The 22,454-nt window shown below is 36.8% G+C and overlaps 1 protein-coding gene and 1 pseudogene across 7 annotated transcripts in view; both read right to left on the bottom strand.

The window, feature by feature from the left end:
* The window catches only part of Adipor2 (adiponectin receptor 2), a 79,879-nt gene that overhangs the window by 45,060 nt on the left and 12,365 nt on the right, over nt 1-22,454 (bottom strand). The window lies entirely within an intron of this gene.
* On the bottom strand, nt 8-22,451 carry LOC134471689 (large ribosomal subunit protein uL22-like; annotated as a pseudogene).

The following is a 22,454-nucleotide window of genomic DNA, read 5'->3' as shown; positions in this document are numbered from 1 at the left end:
AGAAAGGAAAGTTTTGAAAAAATATTTTTAAAATAAACACATACGAGTGCTGGAGGAAAACATCAGTTACATTATGATACATTCAAACAACAGAAAACTCAACCACCATTAAAATGATAAAAGAATAAGGTACAAAATATCTGTATTTCCTTGATAGGAAAATTATCAAAATCTATTTTAAATAAAAAACTCAAGACACAGGGCAACATGTTTATGATCCCATTTATATGTTAATTATAAAATATATAAGTATATGTGTATCTAAATAATTACTAGAAGTTATTCAAAACTATGCTCTGGCATAGAAGTGCGTAAGGAAGAACCTGGGGTCCACAGTGAGAAGGCTTACTGATCTCCTTGTTCCACCTGCATTTTCTTTAACCATAAACACATTACCTTTTCATTAAAAACCTACCTAATTGTAGAAGAAACATATGTAAGCTCATAGATTGTAGCTGGATATTTACATATTCAATCTCATTTGAATACTACAATGACACTATAGGGTATTTTTATTTCTATTTCACAGGTGATAAAAACAAAACTCACCACATTTTATAAACAGGACAATGGTAAAGAGATTGTGAATTTACATAGCACATAATTGTTTGCATTAAAAAATGTTTAATGTTTTTTATTTCAACATTTTTTATTTGTTCTGAACTCTAACTACCTACCTTGGAACATAAACTCAGGACCAGAGCATACTCTGTATATCCAGCTGTGTTCCCAGAAAATGCTAGGCATATAAATGTTTAACAAAGATGTGATAGATGATATTCAGTGTTTATATATGATAAACACTTCAAAAATCGTCAATCCGTTCTAAACTCATCTGCAGTAAGTTTCCTAGTCTTTAGTACTCCATAATTCATTGTACACAAATTTTAGACAATTGGTTAAATATCCTAATAAGGAGATTATCCCAGCCAATCCAACTAGAAATACTAAATCAGTAAGAAATGGAGAGGTCACATTGCTTCAAATCACCATCCTACTGTGTAAAAAGGTCTTTTTTTTTTTTTTTTTTTTTTTGTCTTTTTCCTTTTTATCAGTACTGGGGACTGAACTCACGACTGTCTGCTTGCAAGGCAGGCGCTTATGCCGCTGAGCTAAACCCCCAGCCCCGTAAAAAGGTCTTTTACAGCAAGGAACAGAGAGGAGGGGATACAGTAAGACGTCCCAGGCTTCTTTGCTCTGCCCCTTAGGAAAGAAAACTGGGCTCCAGGGACCACCACCTGCATATTCTGTGCCTTGCTCTGAACTGTGAAGAGAAAGGGACGGCTGGTGGTTATGGAGCCCTGAGGTTCAAGCCAGTAGTCTCAAAGAGGGCCGGCTGCTTAGGGCTGGCAGCTGCTCATTCACCTACGCTATGCAAAAGAGTGGCCTATTATGCCCCCACCCTGCAGAAAGGTGGTGAACCTATTTGTTTCTAAAGAAAAAAAATTTAACTTTTAGACTTCTATTCTGCCATGATGGCTAAAAAGAGGTCAGGAATAAAGCTAAGTACGAGAGCCTAGGTTCAATATACAGCACCACAAAAATAAAGAGTCTTGACACCAAAAGTATACCCACACCACAAAAAAACTTATCAATGGACTTCACCAACATTAACTTTTATAAAAGGTCCTGTAAATTAAAACCAAGTTTCAGACTGAAAGAAAATATTTGCCCATCACATATCCAATACAGTACTAGTAGTATCTAGACTACATGAAGAAAAGAGAACTCTTAAAAGCTGAACAGTACAAAAATAATCTGACTAGAAAATGCAAAATGACAGGAACAAATATTTCACTGAAGAGAATATAGTAATGGCAAATAATCACAGGAAAAGATGTTCAACATCATTAGCCATTAGGGAAATGAAAATGAAAACCAAAATGACTATAAACCTAATCAGGGATTGGGGATATGGCTCAGTGGTATAGTGCCTGCCTGGCAAGGGGAGGTTGTAAGTTCGATCTCTGGTGAAAAAAAGAGAAGAAAAGAAAAGGGACAGAGAGAGAGAGAGAGAGAGAGAGAGAGAGAGAGAGAGAGAGAGAGAACATGGAAGGAAAGAAAAGAAAAGGAAGGAAGGAAAATAGACAGGCAAAAATAGCTTTCTCTCAAAGATGTGCTTAGGGGCTGGGGATTTAGCTCAGCGGCATAAGCGCCTGCCTTGCAAGCGTGTGGTCGTGAGTTCGATCCCTGGTACCGGTAAAAATACAAAAATACAAAAAAAAAAAAAAAAAAAGATATGCTTAGGCATTCTTTAAGCTGGGCATGGTGGTGTACACCTGTAATCCCAGCGCTCAGGAAGCTGAGGCAGGAGGATCACTGCAAATTCGAAACCAGTCTGGGCTACAAAATGAACTCAAAACCAGCCTGAACTGCATAGTGAAACTATGTCTCAAAAAGACAAAAAACACTAGTCAGGATACTTGTAGTGCCCACACCTGTGATCCCAGCATTCATAGAGGCTGATGCAAGAGAATCACTGAGTTTGAGGACAGCCTGGCTACCAAGCGAGTTCAAGGCCAGTGTGAACTACAAAGCAAGACTTTGTCTTTAAGTAGATAAATCCTAATCAGAATGAGTTTTTTAAAAAGAACAGAAAAAATTGTAAAAACACTAACGAATCAGTGGACTGAAGACAACTGATTTCTGGCATGACAATATGAAAAATTTTTCTAGTCTGTGCCACAAAGGATGTGGTAAAAGCCTCCAGAAGCATAAGCGCCTGCCTTGCAAGCAGGCAGTCATGAGTTCGATCCCTGGTACCGATAAAAAGGAAAAAGACAAAAAAAAAAAAAAAAACCCTCCAGAAGCAGCCAGGCGTGGTAGCACACTCCTGTAATCAATCACAGCACTCAGCTGAGGGGGGCAGATCATTGCAAGTTCAAGACCAACCTGGGCTACAAACAAAGTGAGCCCTAGGCCAGCCTGAACCTAATAGCTCAAAAAAGACAAAAAAAAAAAACACAAAAAACCCTCTAGAAGCTAGGAATGGTAGTGCACACCTGTAACCTCAGCACACAGGAGGCTAAGGCAAGAGGATTGTTGCAAGTTTGAGACCAATCTGGACTAAAGCAAACTCAAGGCCAGCCTGAACTGCATAGTGAGACCCTGTCTCAAAGACAAAAAAAAAAAAAAAAAGAAAGAAAGAAAAGAAAGAAACGCAAACAATGAAATAGATTTGTAACCTGCACTACAAAAGGGAACTTTAAAATTTAGATTTTTTTTTTTTTAAGAGACAAGTGGCTTCTCCAGCCTCCTAGGCCTAGGAATAAATACCTCCCCTTTCTCTATTTAGCCCAGATGAAGTGACAGACTACACAGATGCTGGTCCTAGAAGGTCAGGGCCAGTTTCCTTTCCAGTAGAAAAGAGGGAGTGCAGGAGACAGCTGGAAGGAATAAGGCAAGTCTGGGGATGCTGAAAGTCTCCTTGTAGCCCTCCTCCCTTCTGTTCCCATGCACACTTGGACACAGTAAGATGATATCTGGGGTAAAGCCTTCCATCTCCTCCAAGGGAACTGTAGATAAAGCCTGTCTCCTTTTCACCAAGTAAGTGACCTCTTCTGATTTGGTCAGCAACAAGCAAACAGACCTGAGCATATGGTCCTAACTGTACAATAACAGTTTCTAATTTCAACCAGAAGCATTAAACATAAGTACCTGGAAAATTTTTCAAGTAATTCATCCTGCATAAAGCTTTTCTTTTTTAGAGCAGAATATATTTATTGGGGAAAGAAAACTTCAATGTGAGAAAAACAGAAGGAATCCTGAGCAGGTTGCTGAGGACCCAGCCTTTTCTAGAGATTTTCATACAACGAAACCGTGAGGGTAGGTGAGTACAAAATGAGAAATTACAAGGTGGACATGGGATGGGAACAAAACTATGGTCAATCAATAAGATTATAAGCATAACTGTTCAACATACCATATAAACTTAACATTTACATAAATATTACAAGTAATATTTATTACTTTCTTTAATTAGATAAGAGACCACCCTATTGAAAATTAACTCAGGAGTTAAACATGATAAGTGATATCACTCCTTGAGTGGGACATACATACATAATGATAATGTGAAAAAAGTACAAGTACAAAGGATGATATGAAATGACAACCACCATTTTGGAGGGAGTGGGGGTGCTAGGGATTGAAACAGGGCCTTTGCACTGAGCTACTGTATTCTGAGCTCTTTTTATTTTGAGACAGTCTTGCTAAATTTCCAGGGCTGGGCTCAAACTTGCAATCCTAACTAAGGTTCCGATAATACTGGGACTAAAAGCATGTATCATCACACCAGTCCCAAAAGTCATATTTTTAATGTTAAAGAGTTAAGTGTTAAGTGTTAAAATATATCTTTTATATAGAATAAAAGCCAGTCTCCTAAGACAGTCTTTCATACGCAGACTGAAATCAACATAAGTGATTTTCAATTCTGACAGTTAAAAAAAAATCAGTATCAATTGAGTTTTAAAAAAAAAGGTTAACTGCAGGATTTCTGTAAGAAAACTAAAATTCCAGGGGTTTGAGGATATAGCTTAGCAGCACAAGTGCTACCTTGCAGGCACGAAGTTGAGTTTGATCCCCAGTACACACAAAAAAAATTTTAATTACATGTTTTACAAAATTTGAGTTACTACTGACACAACTCTGTACTTTCATAAAGTTTCTTAGCCAAGGAAGGTGGTGCACGTCTGCAATGCGAGAACCTTTACAATGAACAGTCTCCCTTAATTAAAAAAGTAACATGACTAATCACATCAATCCCCAACTCTTCACAAGGGAAACATGAAATACTTTTGATAAAACTGAAACAAAACGTTCTGTCATACTTGCCTTATATTTGTGTAATCCATTTAGGACCTAAGTGACAATGCAGCTCTGAATGCTTACTCCCTTCTGAAATTACCCAACTATCAGGTGCCTATCTTGGTGGAACAATGTCTATACAAAAGAGCAAAACCAAACCCAGATCTCACAATTCTGACTCCTCATTGAGAATTCAACCACCATAAAATTCCTGACATCTGACACAGCTCAATTTTAAAGACAGCATTGACCAGTTCATTCACCTTTCCTATCATGATGTTATATACCGTATCCACATTCACCAAAACTCTGGTTTTCTTTAAAAACATTTACCTTAGAATAACTAACTTTAAAGTGTTTTTTGTCCCAAAGGCATACTTTCTGGCAAATTATGAATTCCTTACAGCTTTTCTAGTCAGTTGGACACTGAATGAAACCACAGCTGATTTTTATGGTTTACTTGCTATATGCTCTTTTATTTCATGATTGAAAGCTTTATCCTTCCAATTTTTATTCTCTAACTTGTGCTAAAATCACCTAATCTGCTAACAGTATCAGTTTACTTGCTAGAACGATTAGGTTTGCCAACTTTACTGGCGAGGTATGTTCTACCATACCTTTACAGGCAGCACAACTGGAGCTAGGAAACCACTTGCCCTGAACCCACCTGAATTTGGGCAACAGCTTCCTCTCTGCACTGTTCTAAGAGAAGCAGAAACAAGAACAACAAAGACCAGGGAAATCACTAAAACTCCAGGCTGGGGATTTGGGGATTTAGCTCAGTGGCCCAAGCACTTGCCTGTTAAGTGCAAGGTCGTGAGTTTGATCCCCAGTACAAGAAACAACACACGTATATCATTAAAACAAAGTGAATTCTTGGAGATCACATATACTAAGGTGCCCTGAGGATGACTCAGCACCCTGTCAATCATTTCCATCAATCATATTCAGACATATCCAATGAGAGACACCAGGTCAGGGTGCACATCTTTTAAAATCCAAAAGCCTAATTTATCTTTGGTCTTTCTATTCCACTGCCATCCTGGCACCACTTTTCCCATTCATGCCATGCTTTGCTAGTACAAACTCGAGCACACCTACCTTCTGAAAGGTAGCTACTTTTTCTTTTACCATTGGATATACACTTGCAATTCTCTGCCTACCATTCAAGAGGACCTAGAATCTATTTCTTGCATTCAGCACACCTGGTATCACTTCCACCATGTTGTTTCTGCCTTGGAACCAGTCAACAATGGACTTAATCCTCTGAAATCATGAGCCAAACAAACCTCTTCTTCAAGATGCAGGTGGAATATTTTGTCCAGCAACAGGCAAACTGCCTCACACAGAAAAACGGTACAGAAAAGTGGAGCCATTTCTACAACTATTAATCATGTGGTTCAGAAGCCTTTGGAACTTGTTTGTAGGAGTCTGGAAAAGTTTGTAGCTATAAGGTACAGAAGCCCTCGAAATGTTATGCACAGACTCTGACAGATGATCCTGATCAGAACTCAAAGACCAGAAAGCTGATAAGAACGTGGACAGTAAAGGTAAGGGTGGGAACAAGGTCTCTACTGAAAATTGGATTGAAGACCACAAATGTTTCACTCTGGGAAAAAAAATCAATGTTGCACTCTGCATTTTTGCCTATGTCCTAAGAATTTATGTGAGGCTGAATTTAAAGGTGGCAGACTAAATGAACTAGAGGAGAAAATTTCAAGGCAGCCCAATATTCAGGTTGTGACATGAGTACAACTGGGTGCTTTTAGCTAGATTTATAGTGATAACTAAGAACAAAAGGCAAAACAGAACTACAAAATAAATTTTTGACCTAAAAAGAACTACAGATGAAGTTGAGACCAAAGAAGGTATGGTTGCTGAAGAGATCAATATCATTTCTTTAAAAGCAGTTATTATGAACTGGGATAAGAGAGATGGAAAGGTGCAAAAGTAAAAACCTTTCATTTAAGAAGGAAGCCTCTGGCTCTGAGAGGGCCTGCTTAAGAAACTGATCCTCCAGAATTCATCTCACCATGCTCGGCAATCCAGACACTCAGAGCCCTCTATAGCCATAGTCCAATTGAGCCTGGCTACTGCTTGAGCTGAGGCAGACCTAAGATTATTCATCCACATGATGCAAGCATTGAGAATGAGAATGCAAGCACTGTGGAGTCATGGTGGCTTTTATCTGGAACTAAAAAGAAGTCTGAGAGGCCAATGTCTACTGAGAAGCAGGTGCATTTTTTTTTTTTTTTTGTCTTTTTCATTTTTATCGGTACCGGGGATCGAACTCACAACCGCCTGCTTACAAGGCAGGTGCTTATGCCGCTGAGCTAAATCCCCAGCCCCGAGAAGCAGGTGCATTAATGAAGTTGAAGATGGAGACCCTAGTAAGTCAGAAATGCAAGGAACATTTGCTCAAGAAAGCCCCAACAGCCAGACCAAGATAGAGAAAATGCAACTAACAAGGCCATATAAGTGGAGCTGTACAAGTCCTTTGGAACTCTCATACCACTACCATGTTCCCCAGATAATGGACAGGAGCTACAGGACTTGATATCTGTTCTGCTAGGTTTAGATCTTATTCTTTTCTATTCTCCTTGTGGCAAGGAAATGCTTACCCTCTGCCATCATTTTTGAGGATTAAGAAATTTCTTTTTGTTTTTACAGAGGAAAAGTTTGCCCTGAATCTGAGGAAAAAGATTATTGTATTTTCAGTTTTCCACAGATTGTTGGATTGTGTTAAGCAAAATTATTAACTTGTTATTGTTCTTATTTATAGATTAAGCATGGTTTAAGGAGATATGTTTGAGTGTCAAATTGACAAGGAGGGGGCTGGGGATTTAGCTCAGCAGCATAAGCGCCTGCCTTGCAAGGAGGCAGTCATGAGTTTGATCCCAGGTACCGATAAAAAGGAAAAAGACAAAAAAAAAAAAAAAAAAAAAAAAAAATTGACAGGAGTAGAATCGGATGGTAAAGTTTGTCAATTTGATTGGCTTAGAAGTTCCCTAGATTAGTAAAGCAGACTTCTGGGTGTATCTGGGTAGATAATGGAGGCATGACCTTGGGGTCTATATATCATCCATGGCCCCATCCTCTCAGGCACCTTTCTCTGCTCTGCTTACCCTCCACAAGCTAAGCACTTTTGTCAGCCACATCTTTTCATTGTTTCTGCCTTAGCGCTAATAACCATGAACTAGACCCTCTGAAACCTTGAGCCAAATAAACTCCTCCTTTAGTGCATGTGTCCCATATTTTATCCAGCAATGAAACTCTCACCAAAATGGTATTACACATTGCTGCCAAAGCTATTCTATCCTTTCCCCAAATTCCCAACCTATGATTTAATCTCGAAAATCTCTCTCAAATTCTTAGTTTTCTTTACCTCTTCTCTGCCTGCATCACAGGCCAAAACATCTCTGACCCAGAATATGTGGATCACCAAGTCTCTATCTTCTATTGCACACAGTTTTCCTTTATACAACAGCCAAAGTGTTCTTTCAAAAACAAAATGCATGTCAATCCCCTGCTAAAATCTTTCGGATTTCATTTCTTATGCAAAGAAAAACCAAAATCTTTACAATAACTTCCACAAATGCTTTCATGACTTCATCCCTGCCAACCTTGCCACCCACAGCTTATAAAATTTAATCTGCTCTAGTTCTTCTGATCCTTTTCCATGCCAACCTTAATCACTATCAGGATCTATAAACAGTCTGAGTGCTTAAATTTCCCTTATCACTTAGTTCTCAGGTGAAAGGTCACCTTTCCAGAAAACCGTAACTTTACCATCCTAATGTAAGAACAGCATTACTTTACCCTCCTAACCAGTCTCAACATTTTAGCTGCGTGAACCTTTATAGCCCTTACCACTTGTTTTCTTTTTACAGCCAGTCTTCTGCCACTGAACCACCAGATCCTTAAGTGTCATCCCTGTCTTATTTATCACCCATATACTGAAGAGCATCTATCACATAATAAACCTCAAAATTTGCTTCATGAAAAAAAAAACTTAAGTTTTAATAGAAATTTCTTCATGATATAGACTGAACTGTACCTCCAGAAAATTCTGATGTTGGGGCTGGGGATTTAGCTCAGCGGCATAAGTACCTGCCTTGCAAGCAGGCGGTCATGAGTTCGATCCCTGGTACCGATGAAAAAGACAAAAAAAAAAAAAAAATACAACAGAGAAAATTCTGATGTTGAAGCCCTAACCCTTAGTACTGCAGACTGTGAGTGTAAGAGGGTAAATATGGTTAAATGAAGTATATATAGGGGTGAAATTCTAATCCAATTTGACTAACAATCTTATAAGGGAAGAAATACACAGTAGGGATGTATTCCCACAGTAAAGGTCTTCTGACAAGAAATAGTCATCTACAACCCACCGAGAGAGGTCTTAGGGAAAAATATCAAATGACTATAACATACAAATTATGCTACATGGCAACTAAGAGCTAAGAATTATCAATGTAATTAAAACTGCTAATCACGTAAGTATCCAGATTATCCCAATGCCAAATCTATTAGCACTTCAATTTATATTTTATAAATTTGTTTAAATTATAGTCTATGGAATTTTATTAGTAGCTCTAACAAATTAACATTTGTGACTTTCAATACAATACAGTTTAGCATTTTTCTAGAGAAATAGCTGAAAAACTTGTAACATCTCAATGTTTATCACTTGTAGAAGAGCATTATAATCTTTTTTTCAGGCCAGTCAAGTGAAGTAGTGGGAGTAGAGAAGGAACAAAGAAACCTGTAGTTGGTCATAAACTTTGATACAGCCATTTATAATTTAACTGTTTAATCATCTAATAAGGAATTGAGGAAGCTGCCTCAGTGGCATGTATGAATAAATTATTAGTCAGTGCTCAAAACATTCTAAAGCCCAGCCAGATGGCACACACCTATAATTCCAGCACTTAAGAGGCTGAGGCAGGAGGATTCACTGCAAACTGAAGGTCCACCGGGTCCAGACCAGCCTAATCCACATAGTGAACCCTTATCACAAAAAGACAAAAAGAAATCTAAAGCAAAGCCAACAAATATTTTTTCTTTTTTTCTAACTCTCATTTGCATTTATTGTATGCTTAATTTATTCCTGTGTCATAAGTTTTGTGTTTCTTCAGTTTCTTCTGCAGTATCTTTTTCTTCTGTTCAACTTACTCCTCTGTTCAGAACAATCTGCTCCCTTTCAGTAAGGATCATCTCAATGTGGCAGGGGGAATTAGTTCATGAATGGGTTAACCTAACCTATTCTTAAGTACGGTGATGCATCTTGGGTGCTTTGCTTACCTGGATACATTCAATGACCACAGAATCTAGATCTAAACCCTTAAGTTCAGCATTTCTCTCTGTATGGTTAAGCATGTGCAGCAAAAATTCAGCACTCTTTTTGGGCCACCAACCCTGTGACTAGCCCCACTGTTTGGCTTGGGCACACCTACCAACTCTACTACTGAATGCAGGAATGGCACACATTGCTTCTTTAATGTGACATCCTTAAGATACTTGGTGGCCTTTCAGATATGCATACCCCTGATAGCCTGGGCAGTTTTGCAGATATTCTTAAAGTGAACCCAAAGATTTGAACCTCCTGATTTGCATGATTTTGTGAGGTTTACTGGGTGTCAAGAAAGTATGGAGCAATTTTCACAGGTCACTTCAGGCCATTTTCAGGAAGAGTCAAATATTTTTCTTTAAAGACCATTGGCAAACCACTGGTGACCATTTTAGTTGTTTCTGGTCACAAAAGGTCTCTTCTGCAAAACTACTCAATCTTTCTACAGAGGCCAAAAACACTATGTCAACGATGAGCATGACCAAGGTCTAATCAAATTTTAGTTGCATTTCATTTACTTTTCATTCTGTTACAACAAAAGTATTTTTCAAATGCTTTCAGTGGGTTTATTGTGTCTTAAAAACTAAACTAAATGATCAAGTGACATATCCTATTAGCCTGAGTGATTAAAAGAGCAACAGAAATCAGACTTACAGAAACATATACCATTAGTCTGGCTTAATAACAATTTATAAAAAGGAACAGCAATCCCATAACAAAATTTATAACAGCACCTGACATCACAATTCTGTAAGCTTTTCCAAATGCCTTCCTTCTGTTAATTTCATGGCAACTGTCAAAAACATGGTAGCCTTTAAGCAAAGTTTGGACCCTATTTTCACACTAAGGTAAAAGAGTAACACAAAAAGCTTTTAGAAAGAATCACCTACTCCCCCAATGAGAAACTCAGTGGCATACCAGGGTTTCTACAGAACAAATTTTTCCATCTAGAAATGCCTAAGAAACAGAACAAAAAAGAAAGAAATACAAAAAAAAAAAAAAAAAAAAAGGAAGGCTGATTTCCTTTTAAGTTTGCCATATCAAATCTAAAATTAAACACCTGAAAACTCCCTTCTTTTAAAAGAACTATAAGGTTAAGTACATTGAAGTTACTGAGTAACAGTCTACCAGAAATGTTTACATGCTAAACTTGTGAGTATTTACAAATATTATTACATTACATGGTAACAGAGAACTAAGGACAGACACATAATACTATTAATGAGGTAAATGAAGTTTCCTATATTACCAAGGACAATATAATCACAAGTGTCCTTACACGTGAAAGAAAACAGACAGACATGAGTACAAAAGAAAGGCACAGAGCACCACAGCACTGCAGGAGAAAGGTGCTTTTCAGAAACTGAAAAAAGCATGGTTACAGATTCTCCCCATATGGCCTCTAGAATAGAACCCAAGTCTGCTTACAACTTGATTTTACCCTAGTAAGATCACGTCAGATCTCTGACCTATAGAACTTTCATAAATTGTTTTAAAGCACTAAATCTGTGTCATTTTTTATTATAACAAGTAGGAAACTAATACATAAACAGACTTTGAAATTTAAATATTAATAACTAAAAATCCTTTAAGCCAAGCATGCTGGTACATGCATGTAATCTCAGCACTCAGAAGGCTGAAGTGGGAGAAGGTTGATAAAAGTTTAGGCTATCCTGGGCCACATAGTGAGTTCAAGGCCAGCCTGAACTACACAGAAGAACCTTGTCTTCCCCTCCCTCCCAAAAAATGGTAATAATAAAGTAAAGCACTATTTAAATCCTTTCTATAACTACCTGTAATCATTTTTAAATGTCTACTGAATTTTACCACTCAACAAAAACTTTAAATTGAACAACTGTAGAACCCTGATTAAACCCATGCAAAGTTACTCGTATTTGTGAATTTTTACTGTCACATGTAAAGAATTTGAAAAATCTAAAACCCCTGAAGTAAACCAACACAAAAGCATTTTGTAAAGCGTGTTTCAGCTTTTACTTGGGAAAAGATTTTGCTAATTTATCAAGCTCCACGTATTAAAAAAAAATGCAAGAACACTCTACCTTTCATATGCTGACCCCTAAGGTTTCCATCTTTTAAAAAATTCACAAGTCTGTACTTTCTTATCACCATGTGATAGGTAGAAGAGTATAGTAAACTTATCAAAGGAATAGACTATGTTCATTATTAACTTACTGTCTCTCCACTTCAATGCCACCCTTTTGCCTAAACTCTGAAAATGATCAGGCCTTTCAAATATTTTCCCTTTATTAGGTGCCAAGGTGTTACATTTTGTCAGTAATAGGCACTGCAGAGATGCAAAAGAAAGACTTTGTTTTCTGGTATGCAAACCGAGTCCTGTGGCTTTCCCTAGTACCATAAAGGGTACATTCCAGCAAACTCCAGAGCTGGCAGTTACCACCAAGTTCTGCTAAGTCAACACCAGAGTAGTAAACTCTAGTCATGCCTTCTCCAGCAAGATCTCCATTTCAGGCAATGGCATTGGAAAGTTCTCTTTCTTGGATTCTCTCTCAGCCTTAGGGATGGTGATTGCACCGTGTAACTGTTATTCATACACTGAGTAGCATTCTCTGTGTTTCTTATTAGGCAGTTCTTCTTTACCCAAATTCCTTGTCACAATTAATAAGTCATTATATTATTTTTTGTGTTCAAATCATGTGTTGATCTGACTAGGTTGAGATTTAACACACCATTTAAACACTAAATTATTAAGATGAGGAAATGAAATTAATGACTTAGCTACTTTTCACATCGCTGAGATAAAACACCCAACACTCACAGTTAAAAGAGGAAAAGTTTATTTAGCTCACAGTTTATAGAGGGTTCAGTTCATAGTTGGCTGGCTCCCATACAGGCTGGCATGGCAGAAGGGATGGCAGAGGAGAAAAGTTCGTGGCAAGCAAAAGGTAGCAACGCAGAAAGTAGTAACAAGTAAACCAGCAGCCCTCTTTCCGTCCTTTGTATTCTACCCAGGCTACACACCCTCAGGGCACGCAGCACCTCTAGAACTATGCCAAACCAGTCAGGGAACTAATTTAGTAATCACTCCTGACTGCAGCTTCAAACACTCAATTCCAGCATCACACACTCTAGATCCAGCCACCTCTGAGAGCCCCACCTATGACCAGATGAGGCTTTGGAAGATCTAAACACAAGCCATAACAATGCCTGTGCTTTTCCAATTAATATTGGCTATGTATGGTCTCCTCTGGATGCATAATCTTTTTTTTTTATCAGTACTAGAGATCGAACTCACGACTGCCTGCTTGCAAGGCAGGCGCTTATGCCACTGAGCTAAATCCCCAGCCCCATGCATAATCTAAAAACAAAACAAAACAAATTAACCTGAAACTAGAAAAATACAGCTCCAAAACTGCTAACAATCACAGAAAAGCAATGAACAATTTCATATATTTCTGCTTGGATTAAAGAGGAAATGATGTTTTAAATCACTAAATGTGTATAATTTATACTATAGCAAATAGAAAGCTAATACATAAACTGACCTTGAATTTAGTCACTGGCTAAGATATTGGTTCACAAAGTGCATCTAAGCCTAGTATGGTAGTATACACCTATGATCCAAACTACTGAGCAACTTAACAAGATCCTGTATGAAAATAAAAATTTTAAAAGAAATATGTATGTAGCTCAGCAGCAAAGCACTTTCGTAGCATGCTCAAGGTGCTGACTTTAACATTCTGTATACCACCCCCCCACACACACACACACGGAAAAATGCAGTCTCAAGCTCTTCCAGGAGGTCTACGAGGTCAAAATTAGTAATACTAAGATATCACCTTTATCACGCCTATTCTTTCACCATGGAGTTACTGACAGGCTAGCACGGTGTGCAATATCAACAGAAACATATGAGGTTCTAGCTATCTTTAATTAACCCAAATAAGAAATTTACAATAAGAATTATTACTACTCATTAAATATTAAGAAATACATATCAACATATATTTAGGTTGAGGCAAGAGGACTGCTACAAGTTCAAGGCCAGCCTGGGCTACGTAGTAAACTCAGGGCCAGCCTTAACTACATAGTGAAACCCTATCTCAAAATAAATAAATAAATAGACAAAGAAAAATATGAATCAAATTTTAAATTTTAAAAAGGACTAGAGATGCTACTCAGTATGAAGGCTCTAGCTTAAATATTCAACATTAAAAACATGTTAGGTTTAAGAGAGTCCAGAGAATAGACAACGTACATAAAGAAAAACCGGTAAGATATTTAAGGATGCATTTCAGGAAAAAAATAATCTTATATCCTTTGTCTAATAAACTTTTTATTTAAGTAAAAAAAAATGCATAAAACTTCTCAGTTACCAAATATATAATTCATATAAGCAGCAAGGAACTGGACTCTTAATACTCAAATGAGCTCTGCCATTTGTGCCCTTTTTCCATCTCTGTATAGCCCTTTAAGTGTTAATTTTCAGAGACTCAATCCTCTTCCCTGCCAGTTAATGTGACAAATCTTCCAACCAGGTTCTGTAAAGGTGGAGTAGAGTACCAGGTAAGATTACAATGGAGGCCTACTCAGCCATAGGGATAAACTTGAGACTTTTATAGGTAAATGAATCCAATGAGACCATATTAATGAGTGAATAAATCAGACACACATGTGAAAACACTGTATTGTCTCACTAGTGTGAGAAGCTGAAACAACATATTTATGTATTATATTTATGTATGACTGTGTATATACGCATATAAAAAAATAGTTAAGAGAATTATATTACTGATTTCTCCGAGTTCCCTGAAGAAAAAGGTTTGTGCTGGTATTGTTCAGGCAGATGACTTATGCTCTGGGTGAATGATTTGGGGATGACAATATGCAATATATGTACCATTGTTGCCCCTGATGGACGAGTTTTGAAATTTTGGGTTTTTTTCTTCTTTGAAATGAAATAGAATTAGAGGAGGGGGAAAAAAAGGTTGTAGCCAGGTATGATGGCTCACATCTTTTATCTTAGCATTTGGGAGACTGAGGTAGGATGTTGATCCCTGCAAGTTTGAGGTCAGCCTACATTACACAGTGAATCCAAAGCCAGCCTGAACTACATAGTCAGACCCTGCCCTTAAAAAAATATATAATCAAGTGTTGGAGCCCAGTATAGTGGCCACATCTGTAATCTTAGCCACCTGAAAAGCTTAGGTAGAATGATCACAAATACCAGCGTAATGTGGGCAACTTACTGATTTTAAAAGACCGTCTCAAAATAAAAAATAAAAAAGGGTTAAGGATGTAATTCAATGCAAAGGCCTTGGCTTAAATCCTTAGTAGCACTGTGGTGCACACCTATAATCCTAGCACTTAGAAGGTGCTGCAGGAGAATTGCCACAAGTTCAAGGCTATTCTGGGGTACACAATAAGCTCCAAGTCAGCCTGAATTACACAAAGCACTCTCTCAAAAAATTTGAAATATGTCAACTACATTCAGCTCAAAATAAGTCATCCAGTATCATAACAGTCCGGTTTCATTTTAAATAAGGGCTATAGTATAGCAGTGTGAAACTCTAAATCAATTTTTTAAAAGCTTGTTTTTCTCACTCAACATCAGAAAGATCTCCAATCAAATGCTCCGGACTTATACTACCTGGGCTACAAATCCTGAACAGATACATGTGTAAAAGGATGCTACTACTATATAACAAGTTTTTTAAAATGTATCTATAGCTCATAAATGGGCCTAAATTTTTAATTTTTGCTTTAAAACAAGTCAATAATTTCAAGTATGGTAGAGTAATAAAGTATTTAACAAATATTTATATTTATTTTATGTCAGGTATTTTCCTAGGAACTGAAAATTCAAGTTCATTACATTACAAATTCTCTATTTTACTAAAAACCGGTTTTCCTTATAATACAAATAAACAAATCTAAAGCTTACACAATCAATTTAGTTCTTGCTGCTTTCAGAGTGAGTCTTCAGAAACTCAGTTATTTTCTAAGCCCTAACGTATTCTGAGCAATATAACTATAGTAGCACTAAGTAGTGAGATGAGAACAAGGATTAAAAAGCAACTTTTTTAATCTAAGCAGCCCAGAAGATGAAAAGGAACAGAAAAATGCAAAGGACTTCACACATTTCCACCAGCTTGACCACTGATGGTACATGCATGACTGTTCCATCAGACAGCTTGTACCACTGGTGGTAGAAACTAATCTAATCACTTTTACCAGTCTTTTTACTAATAAAATTAATTTTAAAATTGCCCAATGGGATGGTCATGAATATACAACTAGTTTAAGCTGCACAGCAGGAAAGTATACACATTACAGCCCCATTGTGAATGTCCTAAGCAATCTGAAATTTCCAAAGTGAGTAACTCCAAGACAAAAGTGCCTCTTTTCCCCCTCAAGCACATATGGACTTTAAAAAACAGTAAAAATTCTCAAATCCTACAATCATTCCTAGCCAGGTAATTCCAGCATTTTGGGAAACCAAGGCAGGAGGATCACAAATTCAAGTCTCACTTGTGCAACTTAGTGAGACTTTGTCTCAAAAAATAAAGGGGGTTGACAGTGAATGAATATGAATAAATACATGAATAAAGCCACTTACTGCCTAGGTTTGATCACTGGTACCACCAAAAAGAAAATTTCTACCATAGTAGGCTAGGCAGATCATCATCAAGTTGATTCATATGAATGTAAAAATAATTTTGCTTTCTTGCTCTCTAACACATAGCTTCTACTGGAGTATTGGTATCCAAAGTCTGAAAGTTATTGTCTTAACTTTCATTGCCTGCTTAAGGTTTATTTCAGGTTTTCTTGTTGAATTTGGTCAGGGATTAATTAAAGGGTTCCCTCCACATAGTCTCTATTAAGAAAAAAACTCTAGTCTTCTCTTATCTGGAAGACAAAAAATGTATTTCACCATTACCTACCTGGATATGGGCCATAGTAAAATCAAGTATGCAAATAACTGTAACGTGGAAAAGACTGAAGCCAAGTGTAGTGCTATAATTCTCTAATCCCAGCACTATGGGATGTTGAGGTAGGGCAATTTAGCAAGACCTTATATCGAAAAAGAGTTAGGGATATATTCAGTGTGAAGGTCATGGATCCAATTCCTAGTAATACCTAAGAAAAGGAAAAGAAAGGAGAGGAGAGGAGAGGAGAGGAGAGGAGAGGGAAAGGGTGGGTAGGGAGAACAGGGGAAGAGAAAAGACAAAAAGGCTGAAAGAAAAATTACTGAAACTTTAAAGAAAATTAATCTGTAAGACAGATGTGATAAATGCTGGCAATGTAATTCAGGTGCAACCCTGTATTTGGCCATGCCTTCTGCACCTTCTAGATGTATTACTCTCAGGTTATGAAAGTATTAGGAAAGCACTTGTTAAAGTAGGGTAATTTTCTAAAGCAGGGTAATTTTCCAAAGTTGAAATTTCAAAGCCAGACATGGTAGTTCACACCTGTCATCCCAACAGTCAGGAAGGAAGTCAACCTTGAATCCTATCTCAAAAAGAGAAAAAAAGAAAGAAAAAAGAAAAACAAAATGAGACCCTTCAAAAAATTTTTTAAATATGCACATTCTTTATGCATTATAGTTCCAACAGTTCTAAATGTAGGTTTTTTTATTCAGTAGCCGTTCAATTAGAAATGTAAGGAATGCCACATTACAAAGAATCATAATTTAAATCCAAACATTAACATATCCAATAATGTCTAAGAGCACTATTATTCTCTTACATGCTAAACAAAAATAGCTCCAGTCTCCAGTCAGTGTTTAATAACTATAAACATTAAGATTTGTCTTTAGTTTGTATAAAGCCAAATGATGATGCAAAGAGCAATAAACCAAGCCTCAGTTTCATCCCATTTTCATACACAAATGCCTATCAAGTATTATGGAACTACACTGCTCTGAGTACCACACCCAGCATAATATAACCTTTTATGCTAAATACAAATAGTCAAATCTCCAAAGCTTAGAAGACCATTTTCCTTACCTCTGCACCATGTTTTGGCACCAACTATCAGAAAACTCTGTGAGAACAATGTTCCCAGCAGGTTGAGCAAAGATAGTACCAAAAGCATAGCTTTACGGAGGGATAGTTGTACTGGGCCCATATACTAGAGGTTTGGCTGGAAAACAATAAATCATCTGAGAGTACACACAAAATTAAATAGTTAAGACAATAATAATGTATAGGCCAAATGTATTCAAATAAAACAAGATTTCTCTTTTGAATCACACTATTCAAGCACTTTCCACTTCCACTTAAAGATATTATATTTAACATAAATAATGAGCATTATTGTACCATTTTAAATTCTGCTTTTCTACAACTACATCCTCAAATGTACTGCTCCCCAATGAGGTAGGAGGATGACAAGTCTGAGACCAGCCTGGGCTACACAGTGAACTCAAGGACAAGCTGGAATTCACAGAGACCAAACAAAAGTTTTTTACTGTACCTTTTTCATAAAAGCACACATATTTTTGTTTCCAATTTAGAAAAATTAAAATAAGGCATATAGTTGTCTAAATCTGTAACCCACTTAAATTCATAAGTATCTTTTTAAATTTTATGATTCTTTTTCCCAGAACAAATTAAATTTCATCTGACTACTCATCAAAGGATTTCTGCATACTACACAAACCACTAATCAATTGTAATCTACATATGTGCAGCAAACTAAAAAGTGAAATTTTCTTGAAATTCCCATTTACTATAGCACCTAAAATATTTTTTAAAAAATCCTAATAAAAGATATCCACCACTGCTACACTGAAACATAAAACACTTCTGAGAAAAGTTAAAGAAACTAATAGATACACATTTTCAATGACCCAATATTGTTAACATGACAGTTCTCTCCAAAATGATCTACATATTCAATATAGAACTGAAACTCCACACAGCTATGATCCCAGCACTTGGGGCACTGAGGCAGAAATAACACTAGTTCGAAACCAGACCAGGAAACATAGACAATGTCTTTCTGTCTCAAAAAACAAAGCAAGCCGGGCACAGTGGCACGTACCTGTTATCCCAGCACCCTGGAGGGCTGAGGCAGAAGAATTAAAAGTTTAAGCCCAGCCTAGACAATTTAGCAAGATCTTGTCTCAACATACTAAAAAACGGCCTGGGATCGAGCTCAATGAAAAGGCCCTGGGTCCAATCTCCAGTGCCGGAAGGGGAAAAAGAGAAACGAAGGACGAAGGACCAAAAAAAAGACACAAACTTAGGTGTAAAGTGGAAAACCCTGAATTAAAATCTGTATCTGACTCCAAAGTCCATGCTTCTACCACTATCTTCATTAAATGCAAAAACAGTACATTATAGGTACTAGTTAAGAGCAAGACTAAAAAATACAATGTTTTTAAAGGAGAAAAATCTTTACACAATGATCATTCCTATTTCTCAAAATCTATATAGTGGCTCTGAGTATTGCTTCTAAAATGAAGATTAATACAAAAAATGCAAATACACATAAAGGAACAATAGTCCTGAATACTAGTCAGAGAAATCCTGAAAAATCTAAGATAAATAAGTTATTATTTATGTAAAATAAGCAAAGACTTTCTTCCATAAACCATCTGTGTAAGAATATAACATAAACCACTGTTTCAATTATTTCAGAAATAAAATCTATCCAGGTAAAACGTGTGCTTTGTAAGGTCAAACTTTAGGGCAAAATCAAAACCTCTCGTTTCTCCTCTTGGTACACAGAACAATCATCCAGGGCCCCAACTCATCTCGCACAATTTCCTCAAGAACACAAGTTTTCTTATTTTTTATGTTGCTGCAGATAGAAAAATCAAAGAATTCAATTACACTTTCTCTACAAGTCATGAATCTTAAAAAACAATGTCCACAACCTTTTTCAATATTGCTCAATTCTGTATCACAAGGTCTTCTTCCAACCACCAATATAAAAGGAACAAAAAGAAAGAAAGAGAAAGACCGACCTAGAATACACAATTACCTGGAAGCCTTCCCCTCTTTTTAGGCTACAAATAAAATAAAAACCCTAAGTGGAAAGAATAGTTTTCTTCTTAAACAACATGATTTATAATACTAACTATACTAAAAACAAAATTAAAAGACACACCATATATATACATATATATATACATATATATATACATACATACATACAGATATATGTTAATAGTAAATGGATGACTAAATACCTATAAGCTTTAGGTCAAGATATCCATTAGCCAGCTGTTTTCTATTTTCAAAGGTCTGTAAATAGTAACTAGAAATACTAACAACCAATCTTGTTTCTTATTAATCTCTAAACTGTCTGCAATCAAACTTACGCTTTAAAAAGTAGTTAAGAGAAATGACATTTGAGTAAGAACTATACTCTATTCATTCCTCTCGGTTCTATTTCTGGATCAAGTAATCCACCAATCACATTAAACTGACATGTAAGATAGACCTCACAAACATGTAAAACAATATTAAAAAAAAAAACTATCATACTGAACAAGAAACTATCCCCTGCTTGAAAGAATTACAAGTCAAAAATGTTAAACATTCTGTTAATAAGCTGTGATGATTGGATATGCACACTAAAAATTAAATTAGATCTTTACATCATATCCTACACAAAAAAGAAAAAAAAAAACCTAAGCAGATTTTTTGTTTGTTTATTTGTCTTTGTTTTTTGCGGTACTGGGGATTGAACTCACGACCTCACACTTGCCAGGCAGGTGCTTATGCCACTGAACTAAATCCTCGGCAAACCTAAGCAGATTTAAAACACTATTTAAAAATTTCTAAAACTTATAGGAAAAAAAATGAGATTCCTAAACAATTTGGAATATGAAATACAAGTAAAAGGGACAAACCAATAAGAAAATGTGATAGATTTGATAACCGTTTCAAAAAAATCATATTAAAAGTTAACAGATAAGCCACAGACTACATGATGTCTGCAATTCACTTTAAAGATTTAACCAGAATATATAATGAACTCCTAAAATCAGTTCAGAAGGACAACCCAATTGGTTGAAAAAGAAAAGAAAAACCAAGAAACAGAAAACTAATTAGACAGACATCCATGATTGAAAACTCAGTCACAAAATTAACCAAGAAAAATAGAAATTAAAGCAATGTGGTAACATTTCACACTCATTTGATTTGTAAGCATCTAAAACTCTGACCATACTGAATTACAAGGGTCCAGTGTTAAGAAATGCAAAGTGACACAATTTTGGGGAACAATTTGCTTATATTCAATATATCTAAAAGTTCCACATTTGAAGACCTCCAAATAGACTTTATTGAAATCAGACCATGTCACGGTTACGAGCAGTTGTGGGTTCTTGTCTGTATTTACTTTGGCTGGCCAGAGGTATTTCCAACAAAGATTGAGAAAGCCTCTGAGTAAAAGCAGCAGAGATCTAGCCCTGGGTCCATCACTCCCAGACCAGGTGAGCTCCTCCTGACCTGCTGAGAGGACCGTCCCAACAAGTCAGATCCACTGAAGACTACCCTGAAGGACACCGCACTCAAAGTCTTGCGTCTGCCACACTGCAAGCTGGCAGATCAACACACAGCCGAAAACCGACTGGACAACGCACATGGGAGTACCTGTCCTGACTGACTGACGTTCTGCCACTCTGGTTGGGTTTTGATTCCTTTTCTCATCTGTTTTGGTGCCTGCACAGGACTCTGGGTTGTATCCTCAGAGGACTGGAAAGTTTCCCAAAAAGCTGCCTCCTTCCTCTTTTATATTGGTATAACTATTTTGCTGTTCACCTCGCTTTGTTGAGTTACAGACTCAACCTATCATTATCCTGCTTGTTTCCTAGTTCTGTATCTCCTGCTAAGCTTAACTATTACTCCCCGGGCTGCAACTCCAGCACACAGAGATGACTAGAAAAGTTGCCTCTGTCCTTTATTTTATAAATATTAATCTTGGGTTTCTTACTTTCAACTGTTTATACCTGCAGTAAAACTACTTCCCTTATGGATCATATGTATTAGCATTCTAGGAGTATATGAAAATTCAGGACATTGAGAATTTCAAATTCAAGCTCAAAGTACAGATACCACCACCACCAGCTGTTCTTAATCAAACCAAATGGAATCCCTCATAACCTAAAGTACTTCTGTATTGTGATGCATGCCCAGTTCTAACTAGGTCTCCAGGCCACTACCATTACTCACAATGTGAAGGGTTAAGTTGTAAATAAAAATATGACTCAAACACTAAGTACATCTGTCCAGAATGGCGTTTTACAAGAAGAATGTTGCTGCTATGCCAACAGTTATGAAAACACCTTAAAGAGAGGGATCCA

This window comes from Cavia porcellus, unplaced genomic scaffold (genome assembly GCF_034190915.1).
Source record: "Cavia porcellus strain 051 isolate PalLab524CR breed Dunkin Hartley unplaced genomic scaffold, mCavPor4.1 scaffold_19, whole genome shotgun sequence".
Lineage (NCBI taxonomy): Eukaryota > Metazoa > Chordata > Mammalia > Rodentia > Caviidae > Cavia > Cavia porcellus.
Note: the sequence above shows the minus strand (reverse complement) of the source record. Positions and strands in the feature narration are given on the sequence as shown.